This window comes from Temnothorax americanus, unplaced genomic scaffold, assembly GCF_048541705.1.
Source record: "Temnothorax americanus isolate GAGA-0224 unplaced genomic scaffold, ASM4854170v1 Scaffold18, whole genome shotgun sequence".
Classification (NCBI taxonomy): Eukaryota; Metazoa; Arthropoda; class Insecta; order Hymenoptera; family Formicidae; genus Temnothorax; species Temnothorax americanus.
In genome coordinates this window covers 2,797,687-2,817,070 of record NW_027509318.1, presented here as the reverse complement: position 1 = coordinate 2,817,070, position 19,384 = coordinate 2,797,687, and the positions used below count along the sequence as shown (strand labels likewise).

The following is a 19,384-nucleotide window of genomic DNA, read 5'->3' as shown; positions in this document are numbered from 1 at the left end:
TGGCCAGATTTTTGCTGAAGAGACACGAGAAAAAATCAGGCCGTGCATCGTTCGAAGTTTCCGAGGCGGACGAAAGAAAATCTTGTAAAAGAAACACCCAGTGTTACGACCTACGAGGATTCAAGAATGTACGAACTGGATTGGAGAGGGCGACAAACTGCTCTCGTGGGAGGAATCTTTACTGGATCGTCAAAAAGTTTGGCGCAATTTAAATCTCCGTGGCTACGGCTGAGGGAGTGAAAAGGGGACACCTGAGAAATCCGAGATTCGCGTAAAGATATCGGCCAGGTCTGAAGGACGTTCGGACAGTTGCGTAGCGCGTAGGAAGCACCTCGTAAGACCTTTTACAATCCATAAAGTCAACGTCTCGCGAGGGCCGAGTTCTTCTCTCTTTTTTTCTTCTGACGACTACTATACGCCCTGGACCGGAATCCCGTCTCTCCGGGAACGGAAGCCCGGTTACAAAACGCGGTCGTACGAGAAAAATCTTCCCGTGCTAGAAACTTCAACCGTCTTTCTATGCATAGTTCTTCTATTCATATAGCATTCGAACGCCACGCATTTATTTATGCAGATATAAATGAGGGACGGATATAAAACTGCATTCATACGGATCGCCGTTCAAGTTTCTGGGAATTTAAAGAGTCCATTCTCGAATAAAAAATTTTGTATAATCCTAATTATATTTGAAAAACTTCCGCGAGGTGCCTGCGTAAAGATATCGGATAAACGCAAACCGACGGTCGATCGATCTGCAGCGCTTTCGAGATTTGACTCATTTGACGTAATTTATACAGTTCGGCTTACACTATAGTTTCAACAATATCAGCTCGGATATCAGTGGATATCAAGTGATTCTGTCTGCGATTGGAATAAAAATCGTGTATAGAACGTGCGCGAACATTGTTTATCGAGTGCGTTTATCGGCGAAATGCATTTACGTAGTTGCGCCGTCGGAATTGGCCGACCGACGCGTGGGTAAATTCAACTCCGGCACATTCGGATCTGAGCGCGCGAGGAGTGCGCCGCGGATGCCTCTTGATGCTGCGCGCAAATTAATTTAGCGTAAGTAAAATCGGCGAAACGATTTCTCGATAATTCGCGAATGCAAGCGAACAGAAGCGAATGCGCGAGCGATTTCGGCGACGTATTGCGGCATACGCAAACGGAAGGAAGATGCCAAGTACCGAGGGAAATGTATAGCAGTTTAAATGCGGTAAGAGGATTAAGGGGTATCGAGAGGCGCGCGTAAAAACACAAGTTTGAATACGAGTTGGTTCGCCGCCTGTTGCACAGATAAGAGCGTGTAAAAATTAAAATCGCTTTGCGTGACGTGAACTGGCCGCTCGCTTTCAGAGGATACTTCGCGATCGAGTCCGCTTCATTGCGTGAACGTAAGAATGAAGTTCATGTTCTCTTTTTTTTATATGAACGAAATAACTGTGTCCCTCCGTCTGGATCCAAGAAATATCAGAAAACTAAAAACTGTCATTTTCGCAAGTTTTAATTCAAATTTAATTTCCGAAAATCTTTTGTTGTCGTTATGAGAATGCATTTTTCTACAAAAGATATATCGAAAGAGAATATATGCGCCGCGATAAAGTACATTATATTGCATTATGTAATATGATGTAATTATTAATAAGATGCATCAGCTATAAACTGTTTCATATAGGTTAACCAAATCAATATCGTATAATTTAACTTTGATAACATTCACTAAAAATATTATTGTCTTCGCTAAAACTATTATGATCGAGAATATATAAATACGTTACAAAATAATCTCTATTTTTATTAATCATTATTGAAAATTTGGACAAATAAATGTGACTCAAAAGGAGAAAAATCGTAAAGGAGATTATATTAAAATATACTGTTGACCCAATCAGTTTTGAAATAGTATAGAAATTCCTATTATGATGCTACGAATGATATCTTTGACAACACTTTGCAATTTGAATATCTCAGTGACAGCTTCAATTTTGGTATCCGTTTGCTATGTATGAAAACGTCTTTTTGGATTTGACAGCGTTGAATTTGGCGAGAGATTGATTTATTAATTATTTCATTTTCCGTTTCTCGGGAGAAAATACCGGCGGCGTCAGGAATTGATTCATTCGACGGCGAGTGGAAAGTAACCCCTTTCAGAGGGAAGAACGACAGTGCGTCAATCGGTGATTTATATCAAGTAGAAATGTCGGAATTTATATCGGAGAACTCCCGGGGGTACGATCCACTCGCGCCGATTTCCTCCTGTAATATTCCTCCTTCTGTATCGTCATGCATTCGGAATAGATAAGGACAGTTTTATGTAGATACGCGAATTTGGATTTGGCGCAATCTTCTTTGCGAATCTTTTCGTATTCAGAAAAATGCAAACTCAATGTATGTTGTGGATAAACGAGATAACCGCTCAAACGGCATATAATATGAGAACCTGCTCTTAAATATATATACCCGAGATAATGTACGTTTATATTAGGGAGGTAGAAAGACAAATGAGTGCACGTCTTGTATTAAAATTAATATTATAATATTATTGCGACCACGTATTGCGCCGTGTTGGACGAAACTGGAGAAAACTAAAGGGCCGATTCTGAGCATCATTCTGAACACGTCCGGATCTACAAACGTTGCATTTCGATTTCCATTTCCAAGAGAAAGCAAAATACATCGACTGTTTACTTATCCGTCTGTCGGCCGACTGCAAATATCTCACACATACATCGAGGACATTTTTCGGAAATGTATTTGTTGGTGCATCAACGATGTTTGCAGGAAAAAATATGTCAGCGCTTTGCACTAACAAATTCGTGTAAAGCAGGTAAACATTGAACAGATCCTGGCCCATCGACGATCTGTTTTTTTCAGTCGATTCACATTCGTATATACATATGAGAACGCGCTCTTTCGATTCCTTTGATGACGCTTTATTCTGTGGATTATCGCGGTTATCTCGCGAATGGCTGATGTGTTCATCGGTCGGGTCACGGTATCTCGCCTCTCCCCTTTAGACATCGCGACTTACACCCGTCTATTATACACCCCCGCTTTTTATATTTCGCATTGTACCTACCCTGGGCGTAATTTACCGTAACGGCGCTTTCCTTTTCTTCACTGGGACGACCCTTTCGCCATTTTCCTTTTGTCCTCTCGATTTTCACGTCTCGTCGTCGACTCGTAGCTGATTACAAGTCATTTTCCACAGTGCTTAAGCCGGCACTTTTGTACGCAAACGGAACATGCAATTCTATAAATTAGACGAGGCTCAAGCACACACACACACACACACACAAATGATATATATATATAATATTATCCACGATAGAGAGAGAGAGAGAGAGAGAGAGAGAGAGAGAGAGAGAGAGAGAGAGAGAGAGAGAGAGAGAGCAACGCGCGGAATATTTTTATTTTTACATTTAATATAACATTGAGAAATACTTTAGTCATGATGTAGCATTTTCTGTGTGTTCTTTGTAAGATAATAAATATATAGCGCAATATATGCAGAAATGCGAGATTATAAAGAGAGGCAATCTGTTTCCATAAATTGCAGAAGGTTTCCAATCCTTGAGCAAAAAGCGCGAGAAGAATTTTCTATTATCGTGAAACACAAAGTTACTATTAGATTAGATTATTTCGAGATAAAAGGCGCGAAAAGAATTTTTGTTATCATCAGACAAAGATAGCTCCTACAAAGAGAATTGTATCAAATAACCTTGTATGTTATCCCATATACCGTCTGTTTCTTCTTTGTCGTTCCGTGTTCGTTTTTACTTGTAATTTTCCCAGAGAGCATATAAATTATCTGGAGGAAATTATAAACAGCCAAACAGGAAATAAATGGCCGTTGAGAGAAAATACCAGGTTTGTGCCTCGTGAGAAACTACTTTCTATAAACTTGACGACCTTCTTATTGCCCCTTTGAAATCACAAGTTTTCCGGCGGCAACGCCATTTTAAATTCTAATCAAAAGGGGGTTAACTGCGAGGGGCGCGTCGAGGATATAGCGCTTTTCCTTTTGATTCCTCAACACATTTATTTTCCTCCCCTTGATCGGCACCATTTTGTCACGGATCGGCACTAACAGATTGGGACTTTCTCTTCTCTTTGTTCCCTACACGACCCCGTTAGGAATTGCAGTTACAGAAGAGCAGAGGAAATCATTCTGCCGACGCTGCGCTACTTTGCCACAAACGAACTTTCACCGTCGTAAAAAGTAAACCAGCCAAACGCTCGTAAAAGTTAAGGAGGTAAGGATTGCGGAGTTTTTCAAGGGCGGCACGGCTGATCGCGTACGTCGAGCGATACAGGGTAGTGCACATATAAGCATACAAAGTCTGTCGTCGTAAGTTTATATTATCGTAAAGTCTTGTCCAAAGGGACACGTAATGATTATTCGCATCAAAAAAGTATCATAGATGGAATTGTTATGTATATTATATATTAAATATGATTTATATAGTGTGATCGATTGTTTTTCGATATATATGGGCCATTCAAGTCTCAACACTTTCAATTTATTGAAAACCTTGGACTATTTTCTTATGGAGAATTCACATTGCGTCCGATCACGTCCGATGTTCGACGTGCGACGATCCGACATCCAATAACAGAATTTATTATTAGAAACAAAAATTTCCTATTGGATGTCGGATCGTCGTACGTCGAACATCGGACGCAGTGTGAATCCTCCATTAGTGTCTCAACATCCTGCGGGCGCAGAGAGACACGAGTCATTTTCTTCCCTACTTATTTTAATTGATCGACTTCCGCGGGACCCGGAAATCACGTTGTTAAGTCGTCGAACGAGGGCTCGGACTATTGTTCCGTTCGATAATCGATGGCGCGCGTCTCCGCTGCCGAGGTTCTTAATTATCGATAATTAGGAAAGGAAGCTGGAGGGGTACGTGGGAGAGAGTACCTCGTAATTTTCCGGCCGGACGGAGATGAAACGCAGATCTTTAGCATCCTTTCTACTTCATAATGACTCCGCCATTATCTGACCGTGGAGCACGAGAAGCGTATTCAAGAGTGACTTGTACTCTTTTCGAGACGCATGACGATCGGCGTGTCTGCTGAAAAGTCAGAAAAGTCAGAGATGAAAAGAGACGAGGAGGAGAAGGAACAGAGTAAAGAGGAAGAGAAACGCGCTATTGTCTTGAATTGAATTGAATCATTGTAGAAAGAACGTGATTCAACATTTTTACCAGTCAGAAAAGTCAGATTCTTTTTTTTTAGAAAACGTATTGCACTTTTGTTGCAAACGCATACAATAACTAAGAACATCCCGATTATATTTTATCTCGTAGTAGCTTGCCGGAAGAACAAAAGATCTATTAATATACAAATCACGCCTTTTCTTTTCTGTTTTACCTCACTTTCTTTTAAACAAACATGACCTTTGTTCGATGTCTCATCATTCAATTCCATTTTACGATACATGGTTTTCGGCTATGTTATATCAAGGAACTTGTGCTTTTTAGGCGCCACTGATGTCGTCTTTCACCTTTACGACCGCGTGAAGGCGAGTCTGCTTCGATCCTTCGGCCTTTACTCTTCTCCATCCTCTTCCAGGAAAGTCTGGATTAGCTCCCCTTTCTCTCGCCCCCTACTCTTTTTCTTTCTCACTGTCTTTTTTTGTTGACTTCTTCTAACTACTTTTTCTCGTCGGCTGTTCGCCAGCTCGTATTTCTTCTACTACCACGACAGACTTTTTGCAATCCTTGTTGGTTGTATACGCGCGCGGAGGAGAGTTTCGTTTAAGGGAATTCTGTTCCTTGCACTTGAAAACTCGTCGATAGTTTAGCGAGAGAGAAAGGAAAGAACGCGTCTTTAACTTTAACCACGTTGTTGCACCCACATGCTCAGTAATTTTTAACTACACATTGTGCTCTTGAAAAATCCAATGTTGCTTGAAAATAAACGTAATACAAAAAAGTGCTTTTTTAAATGGAAATTAATTCTATGATATTTTATCGCATCATGGAAAGTTTGCATGTTAATGCTCGACTCGCTTGTTATCTTTATTCCGTGTCTCTTCTGGTAATCCATAGGTCATTTCTGAACATTAGACAACTACAACTTCACGATTTCGGTAGCATACATTTCGATTGTGGGGATCTCAGAAAAATCTGCGGCATCGACACAAATCAAGATTTTGTCGATTCTTTATGAATCGAGTATGTACCGACGCGCGCGCAGAAGCTAATGTCTTATTACAAGCTGGTACGTTTAGCGTGGCGCGTGGAATTACCTGGCGAAAATCGAGGGAATTAATAGTTAACGCGGATTCCGAAGGGGCCGTCCCATAATTTTATGCGCGATGTCATCTCTACCTGATGCCTGCGCGAATATTCACGCGTGTACGGCCGCTGCCGTGCCGGTGTACAACACGTGCAGGCGTGCGAACAATACGAGAGACCTTTTCGCGAGGTTAACGCATATAACGTTGAAAATGCAGCGGTGTAGGTAAAGCCGTATTGTCCCGACGGTATTATTGGAGCTAAATGCTTCATATTACACACGTATAAGCTAATATACCACTGCCATCGCCCTTAAGGCCATTACACGTAACAAAGTTTTAGTCATAATCGTAAGGCCGTAAGAAAATAGACCAATCACAGTCGAATCTCTTCGCGCTTGAAGAATAATCGAGAATTAACAAATAAAACTTTGTTACGTGCAATGGCCTTTACGCGCACAAGAGGCCGCTTTGTGCGAGTCTACACGGTGGACCTGGCCAATCTTTGCCTTGCATTTAGTATAAAAAAAATGTAGAGAACAGTGAAAAAAGGATAAAGGTATACTCCTGGTACTCGAATGCGCTTGTAATCTGATGTTGGTACGATATTGAGGCTGGTAACACACCGCGACGACACAAGAAAGTATATATATAGTTATTTCTGATTCTGACGCAACTGTTGGTCGCAAGTAGATACAGTCGATAGAGGTCAGACATTTTTACGTCTGAGATATAGGTCGTGTATTTCACTTACAAAATATGTCTTTATCGAAACTAACAATTGCTTGACGAAATGTTTTAAATTCAACGCGATAAATCTTGAGTATATCTATGCTTTCGCGTATATTGTAATAAAAAGTTTTTATCGTGATAAAAGCAGAGCGTGAAAAGGATCGTTTATGAGGAATTCAGATGAATTTGAAGTGGTAGAAATCGTTGGATCAAGCCGGAAGAGAATCGCGGCCGGGTCGATGTCCGGCGAGACTAGTCGTAATTCAGGGATGTCGGTAACGCTTTATGGCGCTTCGCGCCGCAATCTCAACGCACGTCCGGTTTTACGATTTTAATGCGAGAGAGGAGAATTTTACAGCGGCCGCCGAACGATTGGCCGTTTTCAATAAAATTCCGAGACGTGTATACGCACACGAGAAAAAATAATTGAAACGAGCAAACGAGCGCAGTTCCGTTTCGAAGTTGACGCGCGAAATTCCGAAGAAAATGTTCGTTTTCGTAGGTGCTTTTATCAGCCTGATTAATTATTACGCACATGCAATTTAAGTGTGTGTCGTAGAGATAACGTCGTCGCTTTTACTTATGCTGATTCCACCCGCTTGATGTATATGCAGAATCGATTTCTTAGGAAACTCTAACACGTAACAATAATCGTTTATAAATTGCGCAAACGTGGTGCTATTATGATATTGTATTTTTATAGATTTGTAGCTATTATTTGATTATTATTAATGTCCTACATGATGTTGCTATCAATATTTTACACAATTTTTAGTAAAGTTTCTATTTCGAAACACCTAGTAGTATGCACTGATGTATTACGTGAATGCATTATGAGATGTATTATGCGAGATGCAATTATATATGAATATGAGATCTTAGTTCAAATTCCTGATAAGAATACCACCACCAATAGAATTAAGCGCGGTAACACTTTAATTAATTTATTATCAATCTCTTAATAATAATTTCTACGAGATATGAAATAGAAAACAAATCTCAAAATTGATTCTCGGTCATACTTATGAATTTGCAATCATTTCAACGCAACAATACACGCATCGACAATAAAAATCAAATTGTAAATAAAGTGATAGATTTACGTATCTCTCTCAAACATTACTAATCTATTTACATATTTAATTTTTCATTGCATTATTTTACATATTTAATCTTTCATTACATTATTTTAAACGAATAAAATTCAGATACTCTAACGATGCTGTGCACGCTGAAAATTCTGAATATAAACTTCGTGTAAAATCCGCAAAAGGGAGGGAGGAAGTGGAGGCGACGAGGAAAAGTTTAGGAATTCCCCAGATATAATGTTAATAGCGGTTGTTTATTAGCAGGGATGAGAAAGTAGACGTCTCTCTCCTCCTCCTCTTCCTCCTCTTCTCTCTCTCTCTCTCTCTCTCTCTCTCTCTCTCTTTCTCTTTCGGTCTACATAATCACTTCTAAATAAGTCCAGTAAATCTACCATCCTCTCTCCGGGAGCATAATCTCGCCTAACAACGTATATAATACTAACGAACCGGCACGGCGCGGCGCGGTGCAGAATAATGCAGATTTTATCGACTGCACGTTGTTTGCGGCGAATTGAAAAAACTGCATCCTTGCAGCCACCATCTCTTTACTCTCTTCCCCCTCCCCTCTACCCTATCTTTCCTCGAAGCTTACTACCTATTCCTTGCCACGGGCTGTTCTATCTTTTTTTCTCCTTTTCCGCCCTTCCCGTCTTCATTCCCTTGTTTCCTTTTCCCGCGAAAACCATCCGGGCGATCGCGCGGAAACACACGTAATTACTGCCCCACGAAACTGATTAATTATGCGGGGATGGATCGCGGCGCGGAAGAGAAAGCTTTTTTTCGGTCGCACTTGCTGCCAGCACTTTTATCTCGCCCGCTTTTATCAAACCCCCTCTTTGTCGTAAACCTCAACCGGTGGCGCCCTATCGTTTTTATCTCGCGATCTCTCTTCTTCCGATCAGCTTTATCCACGTCTCTTCTTCAGATAAGTCCGGGACTGTTTAATTCTCCTCCTTCTTCAATGCAAAATGAATAAATTATCACAAAAAATATCAGTATTGTGTTGTTAGCTTTACACTTCTGCATATTTGACAGTTTTGTTAGGCTTTTTTATTTATTAAATTCATTCGGCGATGTTGTTGGCTCTTCACTTGTCAAACCTTGCATTTGATATATCTAAAAAAGAGATTATACCTCATTCCTTATACGATAGTTATTATATTTATTTAAGCGATATATCTTTCTGAATTGAAAGCTATAAATACGACAACCCTCTTTAAACTGAAAAGTTGAGAAATTTAAACCGCTTCCGTAATTTTTGTAATTTATCATATTTCCATATAAAAAGAAAGAGAAGCGAGGAGGGAGAAAGAGAGACGAAGGCGTGGATAAAACGCGATGAGAGGCCGTAAATGCACATAGAAGCGAAAAATCCCGAGGATAGAGTTGTCTGAATGCGTCGTTCTAAACAGCGTACACACACTCTCTTCCTCTTTCTTTTTTCTTTATCTCCTGTCTGCTATCTTTGCAGTCTTTTCGCCGAGCGGGTTTGGCGTAAACCGATCCTGCTTTCCCCTCGTCGGCGTCGCCTCGCTTACGCAAGATCCTCATTCCAGCCGTTCTGAAATTTCATAATTCAGTTCGCCTTTCCTTTTTTTCTTTTTCTAGGTTTTTTTTCTCTTTCGTTGGAAACGAATTTTCAGACTGAAAGGCCGCGATGATCGATAAATTCGTATTATGCACGAAACTCTTCTCTCGCAACTCGATGATGAAGCTCCCTTGGCTTAAGCACACCCTCCTGACTGTATTTTTTCCCCACGATAATGTTATGCGCGATTAACCGGATGTTTATACTGCGGCGGCGCGGCTTGATGGAATCTCGATTAACGGTGCCGTTCAAGTTAATCCGAAATAGCGTCACTCCGCAGGAAATTGCGATGAAGAGTACTGTTAGTCGTGCCATTTGAAACTATTTATAGAATATGAGAACTATATATATTTAAATGTTCTTTATCTATATATACATATAATAGTTTTGATTGGCTGACTGGGTGGCTAAGAAAAATTATGATTTTCCTCTAATTTAAATATCTTGATAATTAAGAAAAATGTATTTACTTTTAAAACAATTTTAGATAACAAGATAACATTAAGAAATCAGAGTAATTCTCAAAGGTACATATTTCTCTACTTGTCAATTTTGTTAGAAACGGGTGAAAACTGAGAGTTTTTCTCGTGCGACTCGAAAAATCTCGTGATCGTTTTCGAAGGTCCGTGCGATAATTGTGTTTGTTCTGCACTGTTGATGTTCGATCTTTATTAACTGGACCGTGGAAAACCGAATTACGAAGGGCGAAAGGAAGTTGGCGGAGAAACAACATTCGCCGGTCAGTAAAACGAAAAAACGAAAGAGAAAAATCGACGCTCTTCGAACGGCTTTTAGTCGTCTAAATTGCACTAAATTGGAACACAAAAGAGATTTCTCTTCTAGTACGGGATAAGTATTATTAACAATCTAGATACAGATGTGTTTGGATTCTATGTTGGGATAAATTTATCTGCATTTGTGAGCATATTTAGCACACTGTAATTGATATTTTCTAATGACATTTCTAATACATTAAATACTAGCATATATATATAAATACACATATCTTGCATATTAGTATAATATATATTTAGTACCTATATTAGAATAATAATATTAGAAACATCCTAGCATAAATTCGACTAATTTTATTAACTTGGAAATTTATTAACTTAATTCTAAATTAAATAAATTAAACATTAATAATAATTCCAAGCATAAAGAAACACTTATTACGATATATTTAAATAACCAATCTTTTACTTGTATATGTACATTTAGAAAAATATTTTTTTTTTATGTTTTCTCTGTCTCTCTTTCTCTTTTCACTTATTTAGAAATAATATTTTACTTTATGTAAGTAATGGAGTAGTGAAGTATCTATATCTAGTCGCCTCATTGCATCTCCTCAACAACGCTAGATGAGGTAAACCTTTTAGTGGCAGAAGGAGCGTCATAAGTCAGGTGTTACGTAAATGATAAGCGACGCGGGTTGAGGACCGAGGGAGGGGGTAATAATATGCTTTCCAGCGAAATGGTCCTCCGCTTCGGGAAGGAACAAGGAGACACGGAAAGACCGTATTTTTTCTTCTTTTTATTTCAGTATTTATTTAACTGCGCTGAGAGAAAAAGAGAGAGAAGAGGCGCGTCGAGCGCGAGAAGAGGAAAGCGGAGAAAAATAGGCGAACGGGGGTGAGGGTGGGCGGCGTTGTCGTTCCACGTGAAAGTCCTTCCGGCCGAGACGCTGCACGAGCACCAAAGTGCCCTCGAGGGTGTACTGTGGGCTCCTGCTGGACGCAGAAGGGCCATACCGAGGGCAGCCTAACAGCCACGTACACAATGCGCGGCAACCTGCCTCATTCAGAGCGTGCGAGCTGTGTGTGTACCCCGACAGAGTGTCCCGCGGAGCTGCTGTGTGAGCTATAATCATGGTTTCGTCTCAGACGAAACCGAGAAAAATAGTGGCCGTTTCAATGTCAACTATGTCGCTGCGGAGTCATTTAACATGGTGAATTAGAGGACCTAGGCGAATTGGTCTTTCGGAGATGTAAATGGACGACACACGATGTATGTTTCCTTTCGGTTAACTTTGACCAGAACTGAAACATAGTTAAATTCGATATCTGTGTCGATATCTGTGATTATTTGATTATAAAGAAAATTAAATTAACATATCTTGATTAAAGCAAATTGAGGTCGCAGACAAGAATTCATAGTGGACTTGCAGTTTGAGGGGACACATTATATATTTTTATCTGCAGTAATGCACACACGTGTGTTCTCGACAATACGGCTGGCTATCGAAGGGTTTCTCTACTCGCGCAGCTGAAAGCGGAACGTCCATGCATCCTAAAAGTATTACTACGATAAGAATAAGATGGCGATTCCTAGTGTTTCTTAGCGCGCTCGCGTTAACATTTATGAGTAGCACAGACGCAATCTTAGAAGCAATCTTAAAATGATTATTCTCATAGGAGCGTTCCTGCGATGGCGAGATGGCAATGTTTCAGTTTTCTAGGACGTGGTCCGTAAAAATTTTTGCTGAAAAGCGTACGGTGTTTCTCTATGACTATACATATAACTCTCTTATAAAAATAAAATTTTGCAATATTTTCTCACGAAAATAACACCGATGCCATCTAAAGCCTTTGTGAACTTTGTGCTGAAACAATAAGATGTGCGGCGAGCTGTACCAAACTGTGGAACGTTCTTTTTTAAAATTAGATCGGAGGGCAACGTGGTGGTGGTGGTGGTGGTGTGTAATATGTTGACGCTTATACTGAGAAAGGGGAAAAGAGATTGCAGGGGCAGTGACGCGCAAGAGCAAAAATGTCGGGCGCGGCATATTTTCGAACATTATATGGTCTGGCGACCGTATTATACGGCCAGAGTCCGGGCGTGTATTTATGTTGATAAAGCCGGGCGGACGTGATAAAGCTAAAAATTAGGAGAAAGACGTTCGTAATTCTGTCCACACATGCTTTATCACGTGACGCTGCGGTGACGTCAAATTGCTGATCATTCGCCAATACCGCAATTGCGCACCCCGCAGTAGTTCATCTTACGAAAATGTTTGCAACGTCATGTTTGCACGGCATATATGTGTCGCAGAATAATAACAGTAATATTTTTGAGAAGAGATTCTTCAAACACTACAGTTATTAGTTTTATGAGAAAAACATCTCTCGAAATATCAATGTTTTCGAAATTAGAAACGCATACAAAAATATAATCTTATTCGCTAATTAATTTGAAATGGATTTTACTCAGCGAAATTTCTGCAGCTCTGGAATTTAGTTACCAAGCTGCTCTCTCAATGCTGACAATTAAAACAGTTCTGGAGGAAGATGGTGTAGCGAAAGTAATTGGCTAATGCCTAATGTTTTCGAGACGAGGAGGTCGATTGCGTTGGACCGCCATCATAGCTTTGTTTTTATTAGCAAACAAAACATACTAACACCGTTATATAGTTCTCATATGGTTGGACGTTATTGCCACTGCAGGTGCACATGTTCTTATGCAACTGGAAGTTCATTTATGCACCTGAAACTGCAAGGCAACCCTTTTCAACCGTTCCGCCATCTCCCCTCACTCTTCTCTCCTCGCCTGGTAATCCTAACGTTTGATTGCGCCCATTACGGCTGCTTCACCTAATACGTAACTTTCGAGACGCGCGCGATAGGTCGGTGCACCAGCCGGCTAAAATCGATTTCACCTGTGCCTGCTCTCTCATCTAACCTTCTCCTGACGCCTTTAACCATCTCTTTCTCTGTCGCCTGCTCTGTCTTTTAAGTTTATACTTGCTGTAACATTAGTAAGAAAAACAAAAAGATTTAAACGCGCTTATTTGTCTTTTTCGCATTTATTACTTATTAATTTTATATTATTTCACTTGTTTTAAGCTTTGCAATTGTAATGATTAATATTGCATTAATATCTTACTTGACACACACAAATTCTTCTCTTTCTCAGCCACGATATAATTCCTTTCTTATAAATTCCTTTATTACAATCTCTTATCTTCTTCATGTTCTTCCACGGCAACTTTCTTCACCTCTTTACCTTTGTCCGGTTTTGCTTCTCCACGTCTCGCTGACCGACTGAGAGAGGAGAGGGAGATGGAAACTGATGGCGACTGAGAGAGAGGAGAGGGAGTGAATGAGAAGGAGGACCGTGTTCCGTTTGCGGGCCGACATTAAACATTCAAAGGGACGGCAAAAAAGAAAATGCATTTGCATCCCGCACTGCAACTGCGGGCTCCCGGAAAAAACATAAATAATTCAAGAGTTTTTACGGGACCATCGGGAGTTGGTCGCCGGGGAAGAGAAGAAGAGAGAGGGGGAGAGAGAGGCGGGGAGGGATTCGCGACAAGAGCGGGTGATTTGCGGGGTGGTAGGGCGCCGGATCAGTCATGACGTGCCAAACGGTCGAATAAACGGGCGAAAAATGATGCCGCGTCCTGCCGATGCAGTTGCCGCGCCGAAACTTCGTAAGCTGATAATGTTTTTCTCGATGTAGGGCAGAATTTTTTGCGACAGAATAATCGCTAAAAATTGTTTATATGAATAACCGGATGGACTATCCCGGCAGATGTGTCCGCAACGTTGCGATTTTCGAATAAAACCTTGCGCCGAAAATTTTATGTTACTGTAATTGTTACATGATGCGCTTGCATATTTTCGACCGATGGAAAATCACATGCGTTATAAATGCGTTTAGTTGTATAACATTTTTTTTCACACTACTTTCTACCAGCTTGCAAATTTGGGAGCTTACATTTTTCAGAATTTTTAAATACTCCCCATGAAAGAACGTTCGGCAAAAGGTCGCGCGGAAATTCGGTCAGACAAACTTACGCAGAAAAATACGTGTCATCGTAGCGTTACGTTCATTTTCTCTCATTGCCATTCGCCCGGAGAAAATCCAGGCCGGAATACCGGAGTACCGGAATCGACGATTGCCTGTAACGTCATTGCCAGAAATATCGATCTCGCTAGATAGCTCGCGGCCAAACAAATCTTTACCGGAACTAATTCGGCTTTTCCGTGGACAAATTGCCGATATGTATACGTACGAATCTAGTTTCGGTTCTAGTATGCGCATCTAAAAATTGCCGTGTGCCATCGAACGAAATCGTTCGAGGCGTGTTATTCGGTCGCGTATATGAGAATCAAATATTCGCAACCGCGGCTGTAAATATTTTCGCGCCAGACACATTTTATTTATTTATTTTTCCATCGAGACTTTACAAAACGCAATTTCATTCTCGATCGTCCGTCGCGTTCACGGACGACGCCGCTATCTCTATGATGTACTCTGCAAAACGTCAAAAAACTGTTCTTAAATGTTTGTTGCAAAAATAAAAACTTGTGTGAAGATTTCCAGAAAAGAGTAATAACAGATTCCAAACACGTATCTTTTACTGACTGTAATTGTTACAAAAAAGAAAACAGCGATTTATTCGATAATACTAGTATCATTGTGCTTAATATAGAGGTACTAAAGATCAATCGTAAGACTAATTTATTACATTTTATAATAAAAATTTAAAAGAATTTATTTTAATAGAAACTTGAAGCATATATTTATTATCAACATACATTAAAAATTGGAAATTTAGAAGATGGAAATTTCTGCTAGAGAAAAATTTATCCGAAATTGATCAAAGCACGCCTATGAGTTCTGCGAAATGAGACTTGTGGTAAAAGACTCTCTGTTTATTCAAGCAAATTGAAGTAAGTGAAGTTAAGCGCCCTTAGGTAATTTAATTTGTTTCTTTCGAATATTTCTCGATATTCTCCATTTCCTCCTCTTTCTCCTTTGCGAAACATCGAAGTATCTCGACGAAAACTTCAACTGCGACTTGATATTTATCTTATCAGAATATCACAATATTTCCTCTTAATATTCGTTCACGGTCCTCTACTTGTTAAGGCAGGTTTACGCGGCGATGTCCCACAGGATTAAATTCTTTCGCGGCGCGGACCGCGAGATTAGAGACAGTGAGATTGTAATCGGGATGTCTAGATCGAATGTGTCGCAAGCATTTAATATTGTTCCAAACGTAACGCAAGGCTTACCGTTCCAAAACTTGGTATCTCCACTCGATATGCTCTCGTTATGTATCAACTGTGATCTAAACTGTCATCTAAAGCCTTTGTGAACTTGATACATTTTTGGGCAATATTTTCCAATCATCCAATTGCTAACGTCATTCTTTATTTGACGTCTTAATCCAATTACCAAGTGTAACGAGTCTTTAAAAATGCTTTAGCTTGATCTAATCATCGATTTCTATCGACCTCTCATATATAGCTACGTAAAGTGTCTTTGTGTAACATATAATACATTTTACAATACAAATCAATTAAATATTGCTTAATATTATTCTTCGCATCATAATGTGACGAATAATCCTAATTGATCGATACACCTCTAAACATTTTACGTGGAGCTCTGTCTTATATGTTGTGCTACTATAGTCATGGGTTCCCCGGCATCGAATGGCCGCGCATACCAAGATGGAATTATTAGTCGGAATATGCCGCGCGCAATTTCGGAATATCTGCCGCGCGGCGACGTTCGAAGGATCCGACGTCAAAGTCGGGAATCACAGAAGGGCTGCAATGGGTGAGACCCGCAGGTTTCCGAGGATTCCTATCGGGGAAAGTTTTAACGGCGCTTCATTAAGCAAAATAGTTTCATACGTACGATCGTGCATATTCAGAGGGGAGGGGAGACGAATTCAAACGCGACGGGAACCGGGAACCGAGAGAATGGCGCAGGACTTGCGTTTGCTAATCCGGTGATTCCCGGGCCCGAATTGTTTCCGGCTGCAGCCAGGGTGCGTTTACCGGCGACAACAATCGTTGCCACTCGACGCGAAATGCCAGAGAAAACGCACGCGCGACAGCGCGGAGGGCAAAAAGCGAGAGGCGGATTAATTCCGTGTTCTCGTCGCAATGTCGGATATTCCGCTCTCGCTACGGACGAGTCAAACGCGCGACGAGCCACAGCAGCGCGTTTCCGTTCGCGTTTATGAAATCCGAGTTTTGTCCGAGCGATAGAATGAAGCAGATGGGACGGGATGCACTTTCCAAGTCGTCTGGTACATTCCCATTAAGGGAGAAAATTTTCCGTACACTGTCGTTCGCGTGACATTGACAATAAAAAGAGAATACGGATCGAGTACAGTGAGAAAATACGATGGCTGCGCCCCGGCCTCAACTGTACCGTGATTATTATTAAAGCCTATCGTCATTCTGACGCGGGGCATTGTGACAAATAAAACACGACACCAAATGACACCGTGTCGGATTTTGAGTTACTGGAGAAAGAGATGGGCGCGTAAATGGGACGCCGGAGGTTCGCCGCATTGGCTTGAAAAAGCGCGTGTATCCGGTATCAAGCATATTTGGTTTCTGTCATGCCCTGCTACGTTGGAAGGGCCGAACGCTTGACAAATGAACGTCAGGCGTGACAGGGACAAACTAGGGATACTATTCTCACAGTTATAATGTCTCTTTGTTTTTTTCATACGAGGAGTTTATAGCTCGATGCAATTTTGCGCGGACACCCGCGCCGTCGCGGCGCCAGGTGACACGCGATTGAGGTAAAGGTACCAATACCCGGACATGTACCTATATCCGGACACCTTTATTATTTATAAGTACAACGCAAATTAAAATCAAAGATAAAAGTATTTTTTCTTGTAGTTTGAAACTTCAGTTGTAATATCCAAACGTTTATTTTCATAAATTTATATTTCTTTAAATGTACCCAGACACAGATACGTGTCCAGGTATCGGTACATTTCCTATGCTTAAGTGTCCGGGTATTGGTACCTTTACCTTACCATTGTCTCTACGAAGTTACGTTACGTTTAAGTGCAAAGCGTGGAGCGCGCGCGGCCGGGACATTTAACGACCAACAATCAGGGATCCAGAGATCGATGCCGCACCTTTTTTCTTCTCGCTTCTCGCGCCCCCGCTCCGTCCGGTCGCCCTATTTCCCCCCCCCCCCCCAATGCAGCTTCTCTCGCTCTTTATAATTCTTTGCGAAACATTTTTTTCCCCACCCTTTTCATCTCTCCTATAACAGCCCTCTCCACCTGTTCCCTCCCGCTCCTCCTCCCTCATTCTCGACGCCCATCCCGTCGTCGTTTGCATAAAGTGAGCTATCCGCGCTTTTAATATACGCAAATGAAGTTACGCGCCGGAACTAATCATATTTGCATGCGGAACAGCAATCTCCTTTGAGCCCTTGTCATACTTATTACTCCAGTTTAGTCGCTAGAGACAATTTTATGACGAACAGCGAGAGTTTTGTAGCCGGCGCGAGGATCGTCAGCAATTGATCGACTTCAGAAGGAAATACGGCCCCCTATCAGCGTGATGCGCTTAACGCTTAAATATTCTCATTTCGTCACGTTATACCGCTTATTCGATACTATCGAAAAATAATTATTGATAATGGCTCTGCAATTACGACATATTACCTGCATTTATTTTAAAGCAAATTGATATAAAGCAAGGATATCGTGTAGATCGCGTGTTCGTTTCGAATTAACGTAAAACAACTATACGCGAATTGTAACATTATTTATTCTTTAGATTTTGAAGAAAATAATAATTTGAACGTCTAAAACTTTTCAGTACAATAGGATTATCTCCCCGCAGTCGTGTCTTTCTTCAACTAACGAAGTTTTCGTAAGTCTCATAATTCCTGCAAATCAACGCATACGTAACTTTATTCGATTAAAGTTACGTCGTAATACCGGCTCATTCATTAAGGATTAAAGGCAGAGAGTCAGCCGTTTCGGATGCAATATGACAATGTCAGGCAAACGTCGTCGTCGTAGCCGGCGGGTTTGCGAAACACTCCTCGAGAAAGTCCGCAACTACTCGGGAGAGATGGTAGACGGTGGTGTGGTATTCTTGTCGGTATTCTCATAGAAACTTCCGGGAGCGCGACGTTTGTCGTTTCTCCGCAATCGCGTTCAATTAATTATCGATCGATCCGCCGTGGGCGTTCAATCGCGAATACGTCCCGTCGACTGACAATGAGAACGGAGCCGGGGGGGGACGGTATTATATGACTGTAATCGAAAGACTTAGCTCAATAATGTGATTTATCGATCAGGCGTCGATTTGACGGCGCCATGCCGGCCTATTCAACAAATTAAAATCGGAATTCTATTGAATGTAGACTTCGTTAAACCCATGATCCAAAGTACTTTTATACTTAAAAAACACGATGAAAGCGATTGGATTTACGATAAATGCGACCACGTTTAAATTTGGAATATTATACAAACTCTCGTTAAACATATAATATAACAAAGTTTCTTGCCCTCCTTAAATGTTATGAAAAATACTGTTGGACTGTATAGCTTCACAATTATTAGATATGTAATGTATTACACAAAAATATTATAAATTGTACAAGCTTCCAAAATTATAAAATATAATATTTAATAAAGCTGTTTGAAAATGAAATAAAAAAGCTTATAATGAAAGCATTGTGCTCTTGTATGTTAGAGAATTAGCATAGATTATATTTACTTAAACAAAGCCATTTAGAACACATGTAACGAAGTAATTAAGTTGCGTGATCTTGCACGACTATATGCGTACACGCGCGATCAACTTATATTATTTATATTAACGTAGCATTTATATTGAATGCTTGAAAAAACATTGAAAACATAGCAACAATATAAAGTAAAAATTATTTAGAAGACGGAACAGGAATAAAAGAGAGAAAAACTGAAACTGCAACAAGAAGCGA

General features: G+C 40.6%; 1 protein-coding gene and 1 long non-coding RNA gene across 7 annotated transcripts in view; one reads left to right on the top strand and one right to left on the bottom strand.

Annotated features, from left to right (window-relative positions):
* The window catches only part of LOC143896326 (agrin), a 459,794-nt gene that overhangs the window by 131,074 nt on the left and 309,336 nt on the right, over positions 1 to 19,384 (top strand). The gene's annotated exons all lie outside the window — the stretch shown is intronic.
* The window catches only part of LOC143896331 (uncharacterized), a 254,905-nt gene that overhangs the window by 194,739 nt on the left and 40,782 nt on the right, over positions 1 to 19,384 (bottom strand). The gene's annotated exons all lie outside the window — the stretch shown is intronic.